This window comes from Ictidomys tridecemlineatus, unplaced genomic scaffold, assembly GCF_052094955.1.
Source record: "Ictidomys tridecemlineatus isolate mIctTri1 unplaced genomic scaffold, mIctTri1.hap1 Scaffold_132, whole genome shotgun sequence".
In the NCBI taxonomy this organism is placed as follows: Eukaryota; Metazoa; Chordata; class Mammalia; order Rodentia; family Sciuridae; genus Ictidomys; species Ictidomys tridecemlineatus.
This window is the reverse complement of record NW_027521185.1, coordinates 102,334-127,852: the sequence shown is the minus strand read 5'-3', so window position 1 is coordinate 127,852 and position 25,519 is coordinate 102,334. Positions and strand designations below refer to the sequence as shown.

The window sequence follows — 25,519 nt, the reverse complement described above, 5'->3', positions numbered from 1 at the left end:
AATCTAAAACAAAACCAAACAAAAACATGAATGTATATATGTAGTTACTTTTAGAGAAAAATTATCCTAAGCAGAAAACATTTACTCTGAAGCAGCTACAATCAGTTTCATGACTACACAGGTAATAAAATCTCCATATAGGAGACCATAAAGTAGGGTTATATATCATATAACTCTCTTTGCAAATCTCTTAATAATAAGGTATATGTTATAGAGTCACACTGAAGAAAATTTACAAAATAATAAAGTATTAGAGGAAAATTACTCCTGAACAGGTCAACTAGGTACAGAATAAGAACTATTTTCATTTTGATCAATTTCTTTTGTCTTATTTATATGGTTTTAAAGAACTCTAAAATTATGGTCCAACTCCCCATTTAATTTTTCTCCACATTCACAGTTATTATAGAGACATTCATCATGTCTTATTTGTCATTATACTTAGATTGAGTTTGCAGGAATAAGTTGGGAAAGAAGTTGATGAATTTAGTTTTAAACATGCTAAGTGACTGCTTATGGGACATCAAAGTATAGTTTTTGTTTCCTGCTACCACAAAATAATTTTACTTTTGTCATTGACAATATGCATGACACTGTAATTGTATCATTTTTGGTTTATTAAATATTAAGCACACATTAAAAATGTTTTAAGAAATGTGATACATTAAAGAAGTCAAACATATTCCTTCTCAATATATTTTTCTGTTTTGTTTCATATCCAAATAACAATCTACAAAGTCATAAATAAAACTATCAAGTCTTACAATCTAGAAGTATACATAGATTTTGTAGTTTGACAAAAGTTTTCTTTTAGATTTTATAAAACAAACTTGAAATATTCACAGTGTTCATTATCAAATGACTTTATCACATGGTCTTATTGTTTCCCAACCCTTCTGCAGTAACAGACCTTCCAGTGCACTTTGTAAAGATACTAAGTTTAAGAGTCAGATGGGTGCTGGGCCCAGTGGCGCATTCCTATAATTCAAATAACTCAGGAGGCTGAGGTGGGAGGAATGCAAATTCAAGACAACCTCAGCAACTTAGCAAGACTCTAAGGACTTTGTGAGACCCTGTCTCAAAATAAAAAAATACTAAAAAGACTGGGGATGTGGCTCAGTGGTTAACTTACCCTGGGTTCAATCCCTGGTACCACCCTCCTCAAAAAGCCAAAAGGGTGAAAAGCCTAGATTTTTAATAAAATAGCAAAGAAGGTTGCTATTTTAAAAATGCTACTACAGTGTAAATGCTTATATTATCATTTAAATGATATATAACAAAATTCAAAATTTAAGAAATAAAATCAAATTCATAGTAGTCTTTGTAAAAAAAATTCCCAAGACTGTTAGAATAACAGAACAAATAATAGCCTAAATTTCCTAAAATTTACTTTTGGATCATTGCTTTGATGAGTTAAAACTGTAAGGATAAAAACAATGGCACACAAATAATTTTAGAAAGATATAACTCATAATTCCTACTTCTTCAGAAAATATTAAATACCTACTGAAAGACACTACCTACCTAGTAATTTGTTAAATAACCACTCAAGATTTACTAGGTATGCATTGCAATTTTATGTAATAAAAAGGAAATTTTATGTATTGTTTATTTAATTTTATACATTTTTGCAGACCTTCACTGATAGCGCATAAAATTTAGAAAAAATATTCCAACTAGTATTAGATTTAAATGATTCAAATTGCAAATAATACTAAGTACTGCCATTATTTTAATAAATATAAGTTTATAGAAGTTTTACTAATCAATCAATACAAAAATGATCTGGTTCATACAATTCACTGCCTGCATAATGTTTAAAAATTAAATAGTCTTTGCAAAAGAGCAGATTACAAGAAATATTTTCCATTCTTATATTTTAAAAGACAAGAGTTGCTGGACATGGTAGTGGCACACCTGAAATCCCACAGCCTCTTGAGACACTGAAGCTGGGGGATCATGAGTCCAGTCAGCCTGGGCAACTTAGCAAGACCCTGTCTCAAAATAAAATAAAATAAGGCTAGGGATGTAGTTCAGTGGTTAAAGCACCCCTGGGCTAAATCCCTAGTACCAGTAAAAAAATAAAAGACAAGAGTTTGCTACATACACAATGAATCTAAATAAAAATTAAAAAGTGGTGGCTGAAAGCCTGTTAACTTTCAGCCCAATACAACACAAATCCACATTTGTAATGTATGTATAAACAATTTAATGGAAATGTCAACAAGTCATAGCTACTACTCATCACTACTCACAGATTCTACTACATTTCAACCAGGTACAATAGATGTATGCAGCGAATGACTGTTTAGAAAATTAAAGCTATCAGAGCTATAAATAAGGAATAAATAGAGAATAGCAATGCCAAAGCATTAGGGGCATTAAAATAGTGTATAAGATGTGATATAAACACATCTGATAATTTTAAGTCACTTTCCACTGACTTATAGAGCTATGTTTTTTAAAAAAAATTTATTTTTTCTTTTTAGTTATACATGACAGAATGTATTTTGACAAATTATACATAATGGAGTATAACTTCTAATTCTTGTGGTTGTATACAATGTGGAGTTACACTGGTCATGTATTCCTATATGAACAAAGGAAAGTTATGTCTAATTCTACTGTCTTTCCTATAAAGCAATGGATTTGTGTTTCTTTTAAAAAGGAAAACTTTTCTATACTGATGTATATAGTAATTTTACTGTACATTTTTTACTTCCAATCCTCTTGCAGAACTTGACATATCTCACTAGTATTTCTCAAGAATGTTACATTTTTAGCAGCCATTCATGGTCTTGGTCACTGCATTTAGATTCCCTCCTACCCCTCCACAACTGCTACATTTTTCATGATGAAGAACAAGGAGCCAGGAAAAGGGATTGACTCAGAATTGGAACTTTTTCCTCAAATACAGATATTAAATTTATTATTCCATGTCAAAAGTTGCTGCCCTGATTATGTGGACTCTGCAGTTACTTTCAGGGGTTCTGCTGGTTCAGGGACCCAACAGTTGATACGAAAAGTATACTTTTGGGAGTATTGATAAGAAGTGGGCACGGGATTCACTTTCTCATTTTTTACCCCAATCAGATTTTTATCCACCTTCTCATACATGTAGCCATGTGTGCTTCAGGGAAAGCTGACCTTACCCCTTAGCAACAGGAATAAGGCCTGATTAGTTCAAGTCTGAAAATTCCCGCTAAAGAAATGGAATTACTCTATTAAACTCATCACGTAGAACTCAACTGGTCACTGAAATACCAAAGGAGATTTTTCTGGAGGCTATTAAAAAGGATATCCCTTGGACTGGGGTTGTGGCTCAGTGGTAAAGTGCTTGACTAGCATGCGTGAGGCACTGGGTTCGATCCCTGGCACCATATAAAAATAAAACAAAATAAAGGTATTGTGCCCACTTAACAACTTAAAAACTTGTGCCCACTTACAACTTGTTATTTTGGAAAAGTACTTTGCCATTTTGTTTCTCAACCTTTCTCTATCTGCTGAATAAAGAAACATATAACTTTTATCATTCCTGCCAGCATTTTTTATGACCTTATGGAAAAACAGCTGTAGATAAAGTTGTTAATCTGGAAAAACAATGAGAGTCAAAAGGAACTTCAGTCTTTAATAACATCATTGAGCCACTGAATCAACTAGTCCTAAATCAGCTTTCCTATACAGTTCCAATTATGTGTTTCAGAATTGGTTCTTACTGTTTAAGGTAGTCTGACATGAGTCTTTTCTTCTTTATAAACACATAGACTCATGGAAACAGAAGATATCTAAATGATGGTGGGACATATTTGATAGTTTCTGAATTTGAGTCTGACTCTATAGCCACCACATAACCACTATGTTTATACAAAGTAGACACTCAATAACCCTTGTTGTGTGAACACAATTTTATTTTCAATAAAGAGCATTTTGTTACCAGATTGTTTTCATTAACATTGGGCTATTTACTATACTGCCAAATACTGTTCTACTTGATAGCAATATAATAGTGACTTGCTTATGGAGTTTATATTCTGGTTGGAGAGAAATAATAAATATGTAAAAGTAGCATAGCTATACACCATAAGAAGAAATAATTTGTAGGAAAGGGGTTCAGGAATAGGTGGATGGGAAGCAATTTTAAACAGGTGATTGGGGAAGAACTCACTAAGGAAACACTAAGCAAAAACTTGAAGGAGTCAAGGGAGCAGGCCATGATGCCAAGTGGTCAAAGAGCATTAGAAACAGAAGGAATAGCAAAAGCAGAAGTCCTAATGTAGTAATGTGCCTTTGTGTTCTAGAGGCAGAATAACTAAAGCAGTGAAGAGTAAGGGAAGAAAACAGCAGATTATTAGATCTCACAGATCAAAGGAAGCTAAGCCCTGTAAGGCCTTGTGGGCCCTATGAAGGAACTTTAACTTTTAATCTGAGTGAGATGGAAAGTTTTATATACAGGAGAGTTAAGGTCTTATTTATTTCCTAAAAGAATCAGTCTGGCTGTTGTATTAAAAACATACTGGAGGGGCTGGGGTTGTGGCTCAGTGGTAGACCGCTCATCTAGCACGTGTGAGGCCCTGGGTTCGATCCTCAGCACCACATAAAAATAAAGAAAATAAAGGCATTGTGTCCAACTGCAACTAAAAAAAATATTTTTTAAAAATATATGTATACTGGAGCAGGTATAACCCTAACATCCAAACCAGATACCAAATGGCAATTATCAATTATCTAGGAAAGAAAACTACAGCCCAATTTCCTGATAAATATAGATGCAAAAATCCTTAATGAAATATTAGCAAATCACATTAAAACACATATAACGAAGAAAATACACCATGACCACAAGTAGGTTTCATCCTAGGGATGCAAGGTTGGTTCATCATACACAATTCAATAAATGTAATTCACCACTTAAATAGAATAAAGAACAAAAACCATATATATGATCATCTCAATAGATACTGAAAAGGCCTTTGATAAAATACAGCAACCATTCATGTTAAAATGCTGTAGAAACTAGGGATAGAAGGAACTTATCTAGCATTATAGAGGCTGTATACAACAAACCCAAAGCAAACATCATACTGAATGAAAAATAAATGAAAGCTTTTCCTCTAAAATCAGAAACAAGACTAGGATGTCCACCCTCACCACTTCTATTCAATATAGTTCTCGAAACTCTAGCCAGAGCAATCAGGCAAGAGAAGGAAATTAAGGAATACAAACAGGAAAATAAGAAGTCAAACTTATCACTGTCTGTTGATGACATGATCTTATATTTAGAAGACCAAAAAAATTCTTCCATAAAATTCCTAGAGCTAATGAATGAATTTAGCAAAGTAGCAGGATTCACTCATATATCAATAGCTTTTCTGTATTCCAAAAGCAATTCAGCTGAGAAAGAAATCAGGAAAATCATCCCTTTCACAATATCCTCAAAATTAAACAAACAAACAACTGGAAATTAATCTAAACAAGGTGAAAGATTTCTACATTGAAAAATGAAGAAAGAAATTGAAGATAATCTCAGAACATAAAAATACCTCCCATGTTCTTGGATAGGAAGAATTAATATTGTCGAAATGGCTATATTACCAAAAGCAATATACAGATTAAAAAACTCAATTCCCATCAAAATAACAATGACATTCTTCACAGAACTAGAAAAAACAGTCCTTAAATTTATTTGAAAGATTAAGATATCCAGAAGAGCCAAAGCAATTCTGAATAAGAAAAGTGATACAGGAGGATCTCAAATTATATTACAGAGCTACAGCAGCAAAAATAGCCTGAAGATCAGTGGAATAGACAGAAACAAACTCACATTTCTACAGCCATCCAATACTTGAAAAATATGCCAAAAATACATGTTAGAGAAAAGACAGTCTTTTAACAAATAGCTGGGAAAACTGGATATCTCTATGTAGAAGAATGAAAGTAGATCCCCATCTTTCATTCTGCACAAAAGTCAAATCAAAATGGATCAAAGAGTTAGAAATTATACCAGAAATCTTAAAACTGCTCAAAGAGAATAGGGTCAACACCCCATCTATAGGTGGAGGCATCAATTCCTCAGCAAGACCCCTAAAGCTCAAGAAATAAAACCAAGAATCAATAACTGGGATGTCATCAAATTAAAAGTTTCTTTCTACACAGCAAAGGAAATGATTAAGCATGTGAAGAAAGAGTCTACAAAATGGGAAAAAATCTTTGTCAGCTGCTCCACTGACAGGGGATTAATTAATATTAATAATATATAAAGATCTCAAAAAACTCAATGCCAAAATAACCTCACAGTTATAAGACAAAAAACAGACATACCTCAAAAGAAGAAACACAAATGGCCAACAAGTATATGAAAAATGTTCAAAATCTCTAGCAATCAGGGAAATGCAAATCAAAACTACACTAAGCTTTCATCTCACTTAATCAGAATGGCAATTATCAAGAATATAGATAATATATGCTGATGAGGATATGGAGAAAAAGGTACACTCATACATTGTTAGTGGGACTGCAAATTAGTATAACCACTTTGGAAAAACCATATGACCCAGCTATATCCCACTCCTCAGTGTTTGTTCAAAATAACTAAAATCAGCATACTATAGTGATACAGCCACCACAATGTTTACAGCAGCACAATTCACAATAGCCAAATTATGAAGCCAACCCAGATGCCTGTCAACAGATAAGTGGATCAAAAAAATGTGGCAAATATATATACACAATGGAGTTTTACTCAGCCATAAAGAAGAGTGAAATAATGGCTTTTGCAGGTAAACAGATGAAGATGGAGAAAAGTATGCTAAGTGAAATAAGCCTGACTCAGAAAATCAAGGATCAAATATTTTCTATTATATGTGGAAGCTAGAACAAAATAAGGGAAAGAAGGCTTTGGGGGAGGAAAGTAGATATCATAAAGATACAGGGAATATCACATTGGAGTAGAAGTATGAAAACGAGAAGAAAAAAGGAAAGGAAAGTTAAAGAAACATGAAATGAATTTAACAAAATCATTTTATATACATATGTAAATGTGCCAAAGGGAATTTCTCCTTAATGTATATGTAGAAAATACCAGTTAAATATAGATAAATAAAGGAGTGAAAGGAAGATCAGTAAGGGTCAGAGAAAATTCGGAGGAGAGGAAATCAAATTCCTTGTATGTATGATCTTGTCAAAATGAACCCAAATACTATGTAGAATTATAATGCTTTAATTTTTAAAAAAGGAAAAAAATATACTAAAGCAAGAAAAATGGAAAATTAGGATGCTATCATATTGAAAAAGGTTAAGAGATTGTAGTGGCTATCAGCGTAGTAGCAGTAGAAATGGTAAGAGATAGTTAGATTCTTGATATATATTGAGGGTAATCAAGATTTGTTGATTGGGTCACATTTGAGGTATGAAGAAAGAGAGAAAAGCTACTTCTCATATTTTTGGCCTAAGTAACTGAATTGAGATGAGAAGGCGGTAGGAAAAACAGCTTTGGAGGCTCAGTTTTGGAAAGGTTAAGTTTAGATTCCTATCAGATATCCAAATGAAAATGTGGAACAGGTCATTGAATATATGAGTCTAAATCTAGTTGGAGATATGAACCTGGAAATTATCCCATAAATGATATGTTAATGAATGAGGTAAGTGAGAAACAAAGAAACAAAGAGGTTTCAAGATCAAGTCTTTCCAATGTTAACAGTTTGGAAAGCTGAAGAGGAACTAACATAAGAGACCAAGGAGCTATAAATGAAGTAAAAAATCAAGAGAGGAAGATGAGCAATATAATCTGCATGCACATGATTTTTTTCCAAAAAATTTGGAGGTATTTTGTATAAACAGGCAGAAAGTCTTTCTTGTTTGCCACCAAATCCCTTGTGCTTAGCTGAGAAGCTGTACAAACTAAGTGTAGGTTGAATACTGCTTATCCAAAATGGTTGGGACAGGAAGTAATAAGGATTTTAGACTTGGAATATTTACATATATAATAAGATATTTGGGGGTTGAGGCCCAAGTTTAAATAAAAAAATTCATTTATGTTTCACATACACTTTATACACATAGCCTGAAGGTAAACACAAAATTCATTTATTTTATTTTCCTTTTCTTTGTCGTTACTAAAGATTGAACCCAAGGGTGCTTAACCACTGAGCCACATCCTCAGCCCTTTTAATTTTTTTAATTTTGAAACAGCTTCTTACTAAGTTGCTGAGGCTGGCCTTGAATTTGCAATCTCCTGCCTTAGCCTCCCAAGCTACTGAGATTACAGGCATGCACCACCATGCCTGGCTTCATTTATGTTTCATCTTTGAGAGCCTGAAGGCAAATAATTTTGTGCATGAAACAAAAATCTGTGTACAATAAAATATCAGAAAGAAAAGGTATACAAGAATTGCCAGCTAATACCAGAGGCTAAGAAAGGCTGTGTGGTTACAAACAGCATTTCTTAACCTACCTTGCAGCTAGGTAAGCCCATGTGACTAAGTTTTGGAATGAGAGCAGAAGTGATGTATGCATGCTTTCATAACAAATGTTCTTGCTCTCCACCTTTCTGCTAGCTGAAAAATGGTAACTATTGGAGCAGTTGTTCAAGATAGAGATTGAAGCCACATCTTGAGAATTCTGAATCACCCTGCTAGCCTGAAAATCCTGTGGAGCAGAAATGTCTACTTGTTCTGGCTTTTTTGAGAAATAAACTTTTACTTCATTTAAATCCTTTTACAACTGTAGTTATACCTTGGCTATTTTAAAAAAAAGGAAACAGAAACTGTGGTCACTGAAAGAATAATTTTTGTCTATTTTGTTCACTGCCATATCTCTTGTACATATCAAGCATTCAGAAATATGTACTGAACTGGGCACAGTGGCACATGCCTATAATCCAAGATACTACAGAGTCTGAGGCAGGAGAATCACAATTTTGAGGTTAGTCAAGGCAGCTATCTCAAAATTTAAAAAACCCTATCTTAAAATAAAAAATAAAAAGGTTGTGTATGTAGTTCAGTGGCAGAGTATCCCTGAGTTCAACCTTCAGTACTACCAAAAAAAGGAAAAAAATTACACTCAATATGTGAATGAATTAATATGGTATTAGCAATTATAAAAGCTAGAAGACAGTAAAGATAATTTAAATTCTATACTCAGGCACACTATTAACAATTAAATGTATAATACACTTCCAGAAACTTAAGAACTTAAACATTTATATACTATAGTATACTTTAACAGGTTACTATGCAAGTATGTGCCCCTACCAAAATGAGGGAACACATAAAGAAAGGAATCTAAGAAACAAAAATTCAATACAGGAGGAAGGTGAAGGGAATTTCTGGATGATAAAGAAACTTCTAAGATGATGGTTGGGTCAGAGGCTAAGACAGCAACCAGTTCAAATTGGAAAATGTCAGGAAGGAGGTTTCCAAGTGGAAGAGGAGAAGGGGTGGAAAGGGGAAGATAAATGAAAACTCTGATAGGTTTTCTAATAGGCTTGATCTTATGAAAATGTGCTATAAAAGGGCATGGGAAGACCAAGCAATGTCTTAAACAAATCCATGCTTTAATGAGTAAATTCTTAACTCCAGGAAATAAAAGTGTATTAAAAAGGAAATACAATAAATACCATTTGATCTAATAGTGAATAATATCACATTGCCCTCAATGTGATAAGTATAGGTAAGGCAGAACATGAAATCCTCATCAGTAAATAGTATGTAAAATTAATGATTCAAAAGAGGAAGCAATATAAAAAATCATTTTAGAAATGAAGTTTCAATGAGGAACAAGAAAAGGGGTGAAGAGACATGGGGTAGGGAGCTTCTGTTAATTTCATTTTAAGTGTTTAACCAGTTTGCATTGGTTGCTGTCTCAGCCTCTGACTCAGAGCCATTGAAAAGACTGGAATTCCTGCTACTGTCTATAACATATACATTTTACTATGTTAGACGGGAGGTTCTCCAGATTGAGAGAATTATTCCCAAAGCTGCTGTGTTCCTTTTTGGGTTATTTTTGTCTTAAACAAATTGCCACAGAAAGTTAATAACATTTTGATAATAAATGATGAAATAATTTAGAATGATAAAATACTGCTTTTCTTAAAATACTACTTTAACTAAATAAGATATCAAGAAATAAATTATCAACCGCTATCCTGGGAACTTTAAATAAACATTTAATATAGTCATCCCTTGGTATCTGGGACTGATTATAGCATATTTCACAGATACAAACTCCACAGATGTTTAAGTCTCTTACAATGCATAATAATGTTATATAATGCAATTTACTATGATATATTTGCTTTTAACCTACATATATTCTGCAAATTTAAATCCTCTCTACATTATTAGTATTGTTTTGAGGTGGGGTACTAGGGATTGAACCCAGGGTGTCACATATGCTAGGCCAGTGCTTTAGCAGTGCAGGGTTTGTTTATTTTTTTTTTTAAATACAAACCCTGGAGGTATTTCTAATTGTCCAGGGTGACACTGAATTTGCAATCCTCCTGCCTCAGCCTCCTGGGTAGCTGGGATTACAGGTGTGTGCCTCCATGCCCAGTTCTAGATTATTTATAATACCTGCTATAGTAGAAATACTATATAAATAGTTACACTGTATTGTTTAGGAAACAATGACAATATAAAAAAGTCTATATGTGTTCAGTACAGATGCAAGCACTGTAGGTATAACTACATTTTCAATATGTGGCTGACTGAATCCATGGGTATGGAAACCACATATATAAAGTGCTGACTGTGTATTATTCCTACAGGAAAATGAATTGGAAGGGGTGGGGAAGAAGATAGGCAACTGATATGAAATAATTGTTCATTCTGTGCTAAGAAACAAATTAGGTATTCTAAATAGTTATTTCATTTGGTCCTTAATAAGTTTGGAGATAAAAAATAATTTGTTCAAGGTCACACAGTCCCTTGAACACAGGTCATAAAATAATTTAAAAAAAACTATAGGAAAATTTAAATATTACATAACAATAAGCAAATAATTCAATTTATTTATAAAAATTTCTTTCAAGCTGGGAATATAGCTCATCAGTAGAGGGTTTGTCTAGAATGTATAGGGCCTGGGGCTCAATCTCCAGCACAACAGAAATAAAGAAGAAAAGAGGGATAGGGTGAAGGGGAGAGGGGAAGGAGGGAGGGAAAAAATTTTCTTATTCTTTCCATGTTGCTAAGCCTCAAATGTTCAAATACAAATTTGGTCAACCAGATTATTATTATTATAGTAATTTCATTAGAATCATACTTACTTGAATGTGGCAAGAGCACTGTAGCAAAGATGCTATTGCTACTTATTGGAAAGAGAAAAATTAATTTGAAAAGATAGGTAACATGTATGGTTTTATTTTTACATGTCAGCATAAAGTAACATGTAATATACATAGCACAAAATTTTATCACCATCTTTTAATGTGTCAGGTTTTTTTAGAAAGATGAAACTAAGTATTCCTTGTACCTAGAATGTTTTTCTCTTTCTTAGTGTAAATGGTTCCCCTTCTATCACAGTCCCTTTCAATTTTCCTCACTGAACTTATGTACTTATTTTTTTATTCACTGCCTGTTGCTCCCTTTCAAGTGGTGGTGAGGTCCCAAAAGTACTAAATAAATCTTTTTGAATGAATAAATCAGAAAACAACATTTATTAACAAATGCATAAGTGTGATAATCACCATTTTCACACTTAGATGCTACTTTTCATACTGATTTGATTACAAAGGATTCTGTAGTTTGTTAATTAAAATGATGAGAATTATCCGAAACAAAAATTCCTTTTTTACCAAATGGTTTGTATCAAATACTTACCACAGGAACTATTGAGATCCATATCTGAAAACTATGTTCTGAAGAAGCAGACACTGGTGGAGTAGATGGTGTATTTGGAGAGGTTGGTGCTGACACTGTTGATTCGAGCTCAGTTTCAGCAACCTGACTAAAGCTTATCTTATAAGGTTCTCTTTCTAATTGTGTTGGATGACCTCATAGAGTGCCTGAGGTAGAGCCATGCCGTCCTGAATTAGGCCCTATTCCAGGAGATTTTAAGGAGTAGGTTGATTTCCTAGCCTAGGAAAAGTAAACATAATTAGTATCATTTATTTTCATGAGTTACATTATTAGTTAATTAGTTCTCAAGGAACCAGTTAATTAATTCTCAAGGAATAAATTAAAAGTGTGCAACAAAATACCAATCTGCAGGGGCAGTTTGTGGTATTCTAGTAATAACTTCTGGATTTAACTGGATTAATTTAAAAATGAACTTGAATATAAGTAAATCTCTTTCAATAACTGTAGAAATAAAATGCCTAAAAAATTGTGTCAAAACAACCTTCAGCTCCTAAAACACTTATATCTAAACTTTTATTCAAATAACTTATATCAATTTAATAAATATTTACTGGTAACATAATTTATGTTTATATTATGTTATGTGCTTCACTTTTTAAAAAGTCCCCTTTTCCCCTTTTCTTATACTAAATGTTCAATCTCTATAACAGTGCTTTCAAAACCCTTTGGTGAAGAGGGCTATCATTGTTCCCTATCCTAAACTCCATCCCAATTTTAAAACTCTGGCAGTGGTAACTTGATGAAAAAACAAAAATCTCAGATTCATAAATTTGAGTTGGAGGCAAATGCTGTGGTAAATGCCTATAATCCCAGCTACTCAGGAGGATGAGGTAGGAGGATTGTCAAGTTTGAGGCCAGCTTGGATATTGTGGTTTGGATATGTGGTATCCCCCAAAAGTTGATGTGTGAGACAATGAGGGAATGTTGAGGGGTGAAATGATAAGATTATGAGACCTATAACATAATCAGTGGATTAATTCACTTCAATGAATTAACTGAGTCGTAACTATGGGCAGGTAGGGTATAGCTGAAGAAGTATATCACTGGGAGTTATACCGTTGGGTTTATATTTTGACCCTGGTGAGAAAGAGTGCTTCTGCTGCCTGGTTTCCACATCTTGAGCTGCTTTACCTCTTTCACGCTTTTCTGCTTCTGCCTTATGTTCTATCTCACCTCAGGCCCAAAATTAGGGGTCCACTGACCATGGACTGAACCTCTGAAACCATGAGCCAAAATAAACTTTTTCCTCTTGATGTTCTTCTTGTTGGTCATAGTGATGAAAAAGTGACTAAAACACTGGGCAATGTAAGAGACATCCTGTCTCTAAAATTAAAAAAAAAATTAAAAAGACTGGGGATATAGCTTAGTGGTAGAGCCCTTGCCTTCCATGCATGAGGCCCTGGGATAGATCCCTAGCACCCACTCAAAAAAGTTTGAGTTAAAATCTCAACTGTGCCAAAAACTACCTGTTCAGTCTTGAAAAAGTTATTTAATCTCTTTGAGCCTCAATTTTTTATTTATAAAGTAAGGATAATCTCTATCATATACTGATGTGAGAATGAGATACCATGCAACTACCTAGTTTACTGCTTTGCCAAAGGGAGTCTGTTTATAAATGATTTTTACTTTTTTCCAAATCTTGCTTCACTTTCAGTGACTTAGAATTAGTCTTCCATTATTTCTGTTGCCACTGCAAACCTGTGGAATAACTAGAAAGTGTAGAAGCAATTCCTAGTGTGAGAGATGGGTTTCACTGGCAACCACAGACCATGGAGCCCTAATGGCAAGAGCCAATGGTCAAGCAAAAAAAAAAAAACCTATATACTACTGCTTACTCTTTTCCCAGTTCTTTTCACTTCCTTTGTTCCATTCAGCTACTGCTAGGCTCTCATATTCTCACACCTGTTTCTCTTATACTAGAAGGGATCAAAAATTGACAGATAAATGGTAGTAGGACAAAGGATACATCAGATTTTATCAAAAAAGCTGATATCTTCCTTTACAGTATACATAATTTTAGAAATAGTACTATAAAATATCTAAAAATAGCTATTTGATTACAATTTTAAGGAAATAGGTTGAATAATATTAAAAATAATATTTTCCAACATTGTCATGGACTTACAAATCGAGGAGGCTGTTTGTAGTTTCGGGGTTCGATTTCTAGTGACTTGTTGAACAAATAATCTGTAAACTCTTTTTCAGATGAGCTTCCCATGGGGTTAAGGTTTTCAAAGAACCTCTGGAATTAAAGAAATACTCCTAAGTATATACTTACTCAAATTTTTAGTGAAAATTATTTATTTTATCATTTTTAAAACTAAAAAATTAAGAGATCACAATGTCTGGAAAGGTTACAAAGATTGTTTATTCCAGTCGCTCTACTTTTCAATAAGATTACATAATTTCTCTGGAAGTCATATTCTAGTCAAACATTATGATTATAAGATGAACAGGTTTTAATGGCTCAGTAGTTAACACTTATCCTTTAGTAGTCCTACTAATTATAACATAATGATCACGAGTAAGCTAACAAAAGTGTTTAGAACCAAAATTATAGTTTAAAAAACCACAATAGAACTTTGATAATTGGAAAGACATATTCAAAAGTAATCAACAGAAATTATAATAAACTTTATAACTTACCTGTGTCAAATTCTAGTACAAAAGTATTTTTATCAAAAATATTTTATCTTTATCAAAAAATATTCACCAAATATTTTGCAAGTAAAAATTTAAGCTCCGAAGTAGGAAATTTAATACTTTAGCAAAGTGCTCCCCTCAAAAAAAAAAAGGAATCTCACTAATTAGAAACCACCCTGTTTATATTTTACTATATTTTCTGGTGTTTTATTATGTGTGATTATATATACATAAATAAATAAATAGAAACTTTTTCTTTTTTGCAAAATTGGGGTAACACTGTATTTATTTTTAATCTTTTTAAAAGTTTATAGTCAAGTTGTTCCCATGTGGTTTACTTATCTTATAAAGTACAAATTTTAAGTCTATGGAATTTTATCAGACATGTTCCAGAATTCATTTCACTAATCCCTATATAGGCAGTTATCCAGATAAAAGCCTTTTAATTCTTTGCTATAATAATAATTATTAACTCCTGGTGCAAATATTTTTCTACATAATTCTTATGGTTATCTTTGAAAATTCCTTAGACGCAAATTTCTGGATTTAGCTTTATTTCATTTTTGAGTGTTTAGAAGCAAGTGAAAGATATTTATTGGGTTTGGATTTTGTAAGAGGCAAAATGAACTTGAAAAGTATATCACTCCTCTAACAGAAACAATTATTTTTTATACTCAAGTTAGCTAACTTATATTACACTAGCCAACGGTAATTTAAAAACTTTTAGAAAGCTTTATTTTTAATTTTCTCATCATTTGTTCTAACTTAAAAATACGATTTTGTTTGATTAATGTTGGTTTTGTAAAATGAATAGCTTAGTTTGTATATATTTTAAATGTACTTTGATTCAATCATAAAGAGGCATTCCCCTTCTCCAAAATGCTTTAAATGATGGTAAGAAACCTAGATCAGAACAAAAAAACCTATTGGCATATATGCTACTGAGATACAAATGCTTAAAGTATTATTTCAAGTATACCCAATGACAATGTAAAATTATTTCTGTGGAAAAAATATATTGTGAACTCTAATCTGACTTTAAGAACACATTTTCTTATTAGCCTTCTGAAGATCCACATAGAGAGGGTGGGCTCAATGAAATAGGCAACAAAAATTACTATTTACTTTAAAACAGTTATATGTCTGCATTTTAATTAATGGTATGCTTTAGGTCATTCTTTCTAAGGACTGTAGAGTATTTGAACTGGGAACAAAGAATAGTAACTATCTCATAATTCAGGAAGGTAGAAATGATAGTGGCTATTTTCATTCAATATGCCCAATTTGTAGATTCTTTTAAGAATGTAGCATAATTTTTAACATGAAAAGTTAAATTACAATATGTTCTCAATTTCAAATACATATGATATATTAAGTTCATTTAATATAAACGTGGTATCATAATGCACTCTAATTTAGATGGCATCCCACATTTTTCCCCTGTTAGGAAAAAAGTACAATCCTAACTTTCTTAGGACAAAAATTTCAATAAAGACAGAAATAGCAACAGGTCACTAGATAGATATATTGGCAGAGTTAAAACTAAAATAATGCATTCCTATAATGCTCAACTTAAAATGAGACAAAGCCATAGAATACACTAAGCATAATGTTTCTAAGAGGGTTCATCATGTGATTTCCACTACCAAAATATTAGCAAGAATGTATGTTCCCAGTGAATTAAAGTATACCTGTAGGAAAGCCAGAAAATGCACACTTATGGTATCACAGTATCAGTATTATACACCATTGTTCAAAATAGAACATCAGTTGATAGAATATTAAAGCCCTTTTGTGCTATGCATATATACCACTCTTCCAAACTCTTCTCCTACTTAAGCATAGTCATCTTCTGAGAAGATAAGTTGTTTAATGTTATACTGGCTCACATAAAATATTTAAAATGGTTATCCATCAATGATGAAATTAGTAGTGGATTTTTACTGCATGGACATCAGAAAAACTTCTTTTGTTCAACTTTGCCATTCGCTTTTTTGGAAGTGTTGCTTGAACCAACTCAACAAAAAAGTAATATTTTCAAGAGAAAGCACTTCATATAAATAACTGCAGATAGTGTAGGTATAATATTTAACATTGTTAACTACCAATTATTAACTCATTTTTTTACAAAGCAAAATAAACAGCATGATATGTGATTATGGTATTTTGTAGAGATCACCGAGTACTTAACACATTCCCTTTTAAAGACAAGGAAAAAAAATATTTACCCTCATTTCTGGTTCTATTTGTAAACAATAAGGCTGATTCTGATATTGCTGAATTTCTCCAGTAATTTCTGCCACTTTTCTCCTCTTACTGAAATTGTTCAAATCTTTCCCTTTCTTTTTTAAAAAATCATTATTCCCTTCTTCAGTCTTCAGAATATTTGTTAAATATATTCCTAGTGAAAAAAATATTTAAAGAAAATTTATTTTAAAATTGGTCATTTAATCAATCATTTGGGAAAACAATCTTGTAAAACTAAAAGACTTACTAGCAATTCCACTCCATAATGTTGATAAGGCAAGGCTCTGATAGACTTTATGGTTATGATTAATTCTCCATTAATTTTTTTAACATAGAAAAAATTTAAAATAAAAAGAAAATAAAGGCTACTAGTCTAAGAAATAGCAAATTGAGCTTTCCTAAACCGTGTTTATAAAGTCTAAATTATAAGTTTTAAATCGAACCAAAATTTTTAATGCTTGATTTTATTTTATTTTATTTATTTATTTTCACATTACAACACTTTCAAATTTTTATTGAGTATGGTCTTATTACCTCTGTAATAATGCTTGATTTTAAATATTTATTTTCAATAATCTTTAAGTGATCATCAATATCATAAGCACTGCTGATTAATAAGAGTTCAGACTTAAATTGTTTTCTCAGAGCCCATGATTTAGATTTAAAAACCAATTATATTTTGATCTTTCACAATAGAAACTTTAATCTCCTTTTTTGAATAATTACTAATATATTTAAATTAGTAGTTATCAATTGATAATTTTGTTCCTAAGAGTGTATTGGAAATGTCTGGAGACATTTCTGGTTATCATGATGTAGGTGTTACCAGCATATAGTAAACAGGAAACTTGGAGGCTACTAAACATCCTACAAGCACATGACATTTACTCATTTATTTGATTCATATGCCAATAGTGCTGAGGTTGGAAAACCTTGATTTAAATAAATTATACAATTTCAACAGTTTAGTCATACATCACATTATTATATTTATATAAAAATGATCTATAAGGCTAGAATGGAGGGGCTAGGAATATAGCCTAGTGATAAGAACAGGTGCTTAGCATGTGAGATGCCCTGGGTTAAATCCCCAGCATGAATGTGTGTGTGCCCGTGCGCGTGCGCACGCACATACACACACACACACACACACACACACACACACACACACAGACTAGAATTAAGCTGAAAAACTGCTGTAACATTATAGTACAATATGCTACTCAAGTGTTTGTGGTGATGCTGTTGTAAACAAACACACTGTTGCTGCCCACCATATTAAAGTATAGCACATAAAACACACCACATATACGACAGTGGTCCCGTAAGATTATAATAGAACTGAAAAATTCTCATTGCCTAGAGATGTAGCTGTCATGATGCCAACATAACACATTTTTCAAGCCTCCATAAACAGACCTGTCAGAAAAGTATAGCATGTTTGTCTATGAACAGTACTTAATACTTGATAATAGTAATAAATGACTGTTACTGGTTTATGCATTTACTATACTACACTTTTTATCATTACTTTACAACAAAAACGTTTACTACAAAACAGTATTCCATATTATGCCACCAGCAGCCTCACATGTATCATCTATGTTGAATGCATCAAGAGATCACATTCAAAGCAGAGGCACACACCTAAAGTTCCAGCTACTCAGAAGGCTGAAGCAAGAGGATTGCTTGACCCAGGAATTTGAGACCTGCCTGGGATACATAGCAAGACCCCATTGCAAAGCAAAACAAAACAAACAGGCAATGTTGAGTGATTGATTTATACCATCTAGAATTGTGTGAATACACTGTTTGCAGAACAGAATTGCTGCCTACTGATGCATTTCTCAGAATATGTCCTTGTCATTAAGCAATGCATGAATGTATTTAAGAAAAGTTCACTTTATAAAACTTTGCCTAATATATAACAATTCTGAGTTTACTTTTTATTAGTGTATTAAAATTATACATAATAGTGGAATTAGTTGTTACATGTTTGTACATGCACACAATAATATAATTTGTTCAAAGTTGTTCCAATTCTGAGTTTTAACAAATCACTTAAAAGCCTTTAATAAAGAGAAAACGAACACTGTAGATATGACATAAATAGATAAAAACAATAGTTACCACTCTCTGAGTGCCTTTTCTGATAGAATTTGTATTAGGTTGTATAGATAAAATATTTTTAATTCTTACAACTCCATGAGGTAAGTATTATAACTTGCATTTTACAGGAAAATAAATAATAGAGTTTTAAGTTTTATTTATCAATACAGATGAAAATAGACAAGGTAATATAAAATATGAACAACTGACCTCTAAAGACTGGCCTCTTTGGACTATAACACATTTTGCCTCAAAATACAATATCCATCTTTAGTAACTTACCAAAAAAAGGCACACAAGGTGGATTGATTGACTTCAGTTTTACTAGGTATTTTTAAAAGTGATCTTGACTTAATTCCACAGCTTCATCTAAAATTTTCCATTTTCTTTCCTGTAATGCCTTAAAAACATATAAAATGAGCATAATCTCCATTTATAGTTCAATCAAATGTATGGATACAGAAATTTAGAAATTATAAAATTTTGCAAACATTTGATATTAAATATTTTAAAAAATTAAAATAAGAGAGGTAATCCTTTGGGCATTTGCCTAAAGTGATTTTTCCTCTTTTTATCTATAATATAAAATCTAAAACCTTAAATTTTTCTAAAACAAATTAGAAGATTAAGCAATCAAAAAATTTCATCCTCAGGACCTTGATAGTCATAATTTTGATTAGCCAGAGTTTCAAGTCTTAGATGTAGGAAGCGAGAATCATAATTGTTCAACATTTAAGTACTTTTCCACTGAAAGGTCTTTTGGGGACAAGGGTGGAGTTTTGGTAAAGAGATGACTACAGGAGGGTAAGAAAGCATTAACAAATTTAGTTAATGTAATAAACATAGGAATTTCTTTTTAAATTTCATTGTTAGATTTTCTTACTAGATGTTAGTTTATAACTTGATAAGAGCAAACATTATACTTGAGAACCATTCAATATATTTCCTTTAAGTTATGAAGAAAGAGTGCACCATAGCTTTTATTCAAATCTATCCAAAAGTCCTAGCTAAAAGGGACAAGAAACAAAATAAATAACTAGGAATTGCAAAGAAAAGGAAAAAAAAAGAAAGAAAAATGTCACTATTTACAGAGATTATGACTATCCGCAAGTAAACTCCAAAACTCTATCTGCAAAGTGTTAATAAGAGAATTTACTAATGTTGCTGTGTCAAAAATCAACTAGATATGAAAATCTTTCATCAATAAGGAAAATAATTTGTTTAAAAAGTGTAACATAAATCTAACAAAAAAGTATGAAGTCTCTATCAAGAAAACCATAAGACAGTATTAAATGGATAAATAAATGGAGAGATATACCATGTTCCCAGTTGGGAAGACTCATGACTGTAAATTGGCACTAATTGATTTTACAGATCTAATTCAACTTCTATTACAGTTCCAATTTTCAACTTGGCAATGGTGGCACATGCCTGTAATCCCAACAACTCAGGAGGCTGAGACAGAAAGACTGCAAATTCAGCCTCAGCAATTTAGCAAGATCCTCAGCTACAAAGCAAGACCCTGTCTTAAAATAAAAAGGGCTACAAATGTGACTCAGTGGTAAAATGCCCCCTGGTTCAATCCTCAGTACCAATAATAATAATAAAATCCAATTTTTAAAAATGAAGCTTAAAATTATTCTAAAATTTATATATGAATATAAAGGGCTAAGACCAAGTCAACCTTGAAAGATTGCTAAAAGATCTGCTATACTTTCTTTTCAAGAATTAGTATACAAGTAGGCTGGGGTTGTAGCCCAGTGGCAGAGCACTTGCCTAGCATATTTGAGGTACTGGGTTTGATCCTCAGCACCACATACATCTACAACTAAAAATAGAAAAAAATATAAAAAGACCAGAAACAGGACTACACATAAGGATACTAAATTTATGACGGCTGATACTATAGGTCAACGGGGAAAAATAAATTAACAATAAATGAATGCAAACAACTGGGTAGCCTTATGGAAAAAAATGTAATAGTAGGGGTTGTGGCTCAGTGGTAGAGTACTTGCCTAGCATATGTGAGGCAGTGGGTTCAATTCTCAGCACTGCATACAAATAAATAAAATAAAGGTCCATTTACAACTAAAAATTTTTTTAAAAAAAATGAAATAATATTCCAACCTCACCCCATATTCAAAACTCATTTCCACCTAGAGTAAGGATTTAATGAGAAAGATAAAACATTAGGATAATGGGGGGGCAATTAAAGTGGAGAACAAAAGCATTAATAACAAAGAAAAAAATAAGTAAATTTGACTACATTAAGAATTCTTGTTCATCAAAACACACCACAAAAATGATGAAAAGGGAAGCTTTTATCTGGGAAAAGATAAATGATGATCTTTTAGAATCCAGAATATAAGAGCATTTGTATATAACCATTTAAAGTTAAAAATTTTCCACAAGAAGAACAAAGAACCAAATAGAGGTTCAAACTCATTAAAAATCAGGAAAATATAAAACAAAACCACAATAATGGAAAAGATAAAGGCCTGAAAATATCAAGTATTGATGAGAATATAAAATAACTGGATTTCATACATTTCTGATGGGAGTGTGAATTGGTACAATTACTTGAGAGAACAACTTGGCATTATCTAGTAAAGTTGAAGACATCTATATCCTAAATTCTACTTTTAGAGTAATATATTTGCGTATATCAGGATATATATAAAGAATGTTAACAGCTATATTGTTCATAACAATTCCAAATGATTATTAACTAATTAAAAAATGATTAAATTTTGGTAAACTGATTTCTATAATTATGATATAGTTATGAAAAAGAATGAACTATAGCTATAAACAACATGGATCAATCTTAGGAATACAGTGCTAAGAGTCATTGAAGAATTATAAAATTAAGAAACATGCAAAATAAAACAATATAGGTTAGATAAAAGCAAGAGAATTAAAAGCCTAAGATTCATTACAGTGAAAGAATGGAGGGGCTCTTAAACTGAATGCTAGGTACACAGATATTTTTATTCTTTATACCTTATATATAATTATAGAAATACTGTCAGGCTGGGGATGTGGCTCAAGCAGTAGAGTGCTCGCCTGGCATGCGTGCGGCCCGGGTTCGATCCTCAGCACCACATACCAACAAAAGATGTTGTGTCCACCGAGAACTAAAAAATAAAATGAATAAATATTAAAAATTCTCTCTCTCTCTCTCTCTCTCTCTCTCAAAAAAAAAAAAAGAAAAAAAGAAATACTGTTGTCCAATAGTTTTTAAAATGAATGCTTAGCCTGTAAAATGAATAAAGTGCCTCAGAGTTTTTCAATATCTGAGTTGAAATAATTAATCTGAACAGATAGTTAATTTCTTTAATATATAAAATTCATAAGTAAATAAAATGCGAATACCCAAATAGAAAAATTCAAACATAAAAATATTTTTTCTTCTTCTCCCTCCAATCACAACCCACTAAAAGAATTAATGAAGAAAGACATATTTTTCCACACTATTCTTAATATTCATGCAACTCCACTTAGAGGTTTAGGGTTTGTTCTGTTTTGTTGTACTAATATGGAATCACACTATAGTCATTCAGAACTTCCTTATGATTTTTTCCCCACAAATATCACATATATTCTTGCAAGATAATGTACAAAAATGACATCATTTTTTTCTATAGAACAATATTCCATGTTATAGGTATAAGATAATGTATTTAATCATTCTTCTGCTGATGGAAAGAAGAATATTTCTAGTTTTCTGCTACTAAAATAATGCTAAAATAACTATATCTTCATACATATAATTTTATACTGTGGTGCTTTTATTTCTTTAAGATTTTATTTATTTAATATTCTGGGTCTGAGAGTATGTGTACTTTAAATTTTAACATACATTGCTGGGTTGCTTTCCACAAAGGTTTTACAAATTTATATTCCCAAAGGCAATATTAATATAGTTGAGTTTTTACCTTGTTAGCTTTCACTTAGAAAAAGTCTTTCATAGTAAAAACACAGGAAGACCCCATAAATTTGGATTGATTTATGAGTCTATATATCAAGGCAGTATAAAAATGTTTAAATTAAAAAGCAGGCAAAATAAAGAGACACTGAAAAGATATAGTTTGACTGTCTTCATATCTTTAATATATTAAAAAGTCCATAAGTAAAAATGCAAACATCCAAAAAAATGAAAGAAGACATGAATTAAATAAATCATAAAAAAAATAAAAGTGACCAATAAATACATTTTAAAATATCCAATATCACTAGTAGCCAATAAATGCATTTGAAAATAGCTAACATCTCACCACTTTTTAAAAACACAAGTTTAAAATGAGAATTTTTATTTTTGGCTGATAAAGTCTTTAAAGTTTTCAATACAGTAATACCCAGAATCATTTATCATATTTTTTGCTAGAAAACACTTGGCAAAAGTACCATCTTTAGAAACTTCTAAGGAAATAATCATATTCTTTTTTTTAAATAAAGAGAGAGAGAGAGAGAGAGAGAGAGAGAGAGAGAGAGAGAGAGAGAGAGAGTGTTTTAATATTATTTTTTTTTTAGTTTTCGGTGGACAAAACATCTATTTTTTTATTTTTATGTGGTGCTGAGGATCGAATCCAATGTCCTGTGCATGCCAGGCGATTGCGCTACCACTTGAGCCATATCCCCAGCCCCAGGAAATAATCATATTCTTAAAAATATATCTACATATGGGTGGTCTATGATAAATTATTTGTCACAACAATAAAATCCAAAATAACTTAATTGTTCCACAACAGAATGATGGAATAAATTATGGTTTATGTGTGAGACAGAAAACTATGTAGGCATTAACAATCTTGTTTTTGACAACAAACTAAAAAAAAGTGTTAAAGAGAAAAATATGTAGGCTACAAAAATCTACTTATAATATAATCTCAATTTTGTTATTAAAAGACATAAAATCTTTCTATACACTAAACACATTATTTTATAATTTAAAAGATAAAATTTTAGAAAGGGTTCTTTCCATATTATTTTTTGACTATATCTAAAGGTGACACTTCTCAGAGGAAGATACACAATCTATCAACAAACATGAAAAAACGTTCAACATCTCTAATAATCAGAGAAATGCAAATTAAAACAACTCTAGGATTTCATTTCACTCTAGTCAGAAGAGTAGTTATCAAGAAAACATGCAAAAATTAGTGTTGGCAAGGATGTAGAGGAAAAGGCACATTCATACATTGCTGGTAGGACTGCAATTGGTACAGCCAATCTGGAAAACAGTATGGAGATTCCTCAGAAAACTTAGAATGGAATCACCATTTTGACACAGCTATCCCACTCCTCGGTCTATTCCCAAAGGACTTAAAAACAGCATAGTATTGGGACAAAGCCACATCAATGTTAATAGCACCACAATTCACAACAGCTAAACTGTAGAACCAAACTAGATGCCCTTCAATAGATGAATGGATCAAGAAACTGTGGTATATATACACAATGGAATATTACTCAGCAGTAAAAGAGAATAAAATTATGGCATTTGCAGGTAAATGCATGGAGTTAGAGAATACCATGCTAATCGAAGTAAGCCAATCCCCAAAACCAAAGGTCCATTGTTTACTTTGATAAGTGGACACTAATCCATAATGGGGACAGGGGGATGGGTTGAGTGGAGGAAGTTTGGATTGGCCAAAGGGGAAGGGGCATGGGAATAGAAAAGATGGTAGAATGAGATGATCATCATTACCCTAGGTACATGTATGATTGCACGAATGGTGTGATCCTACTCTGTGTACAACCAGAAATGAAAAATTGTGCTACATTTGTGTACAATGAATCAAAGAACATTCTGCTGTCATGTATAATTGATTAGAACAAATAAATTTTTTAAAAAAGTTATTTGTGTGATTATATTTAATATCATTTGTCATTTATGGGAGACTATCAAAGTGCCATTGAAGAAATTCATGTGAAACTTTATTATATTTAGGTTAAGCACATTAAAAAGAGGTACAGGTCCTATATTCTTTGACAAATCCTAAACTTACTAGTATATATTGATATATTTTTAAAAATATCTTTAAATTTCTATATTTAAGTGGAAAATATGGATTCATTCAAAGATAAATTCAAGCCAGGAGTGGTTGTAATCCTAGGTACTTGGGAGGGTGAGGCAGGAGAATCAGAAGTTTGAGGCGAGCCTCAGCAACTTAATGAGGCTGTAAGCAACTTAATGAGACCCTGTCTCAAAATAAAAAATAAAAAGGGCTGGGGGTGTTGTTCATAGTTGAGTGCCCCTAAGTTCAATCCCTGGTACCAAAAAGACAGGCAGTAGGAGCAATCTCTTTGATATTCATTTTATCTTTCCCCAAAAGGATGAAATATTTAAGCCTAAAACTTACCTCAAAGGTATGGTCTAGTCTGTACACTGACACTGAATTTACTGCACTGACTATCTCCAGTACACCACTGAAATTATTCAAGTCTTGAAAAACTTGCAGAATTTCTATAATTCTACTTAGTACTGCCACCCGTTCTTCAAAATTTTCTGCTTCCACAATGCATCTAATAACAACAACAAAAAATCCATGGCTTAGAAAAGTTTCTCCACCTAACTTAAGAAATAAGAAACTTCTTTAGAGCCAGAATTCAAGCTTAAATAGGACTTATTATTATGATGATTAAGAAGCAATAATAAAGAATAA

The 25,519-nt window shown here is 32.0% G+C and overlaps 1 pseudogene; it reads right to left on the bottom strand.

Annotated features, from left to right (window-relative positions):
* The window catches only part of LOC144372566 (son of sevenless homolog 2-like), a 40,668-nt pseudogene that overhangs the window by 2,407 nt on the left and 12,742 nt on the right, over positions 1–25,519 (bottom strand).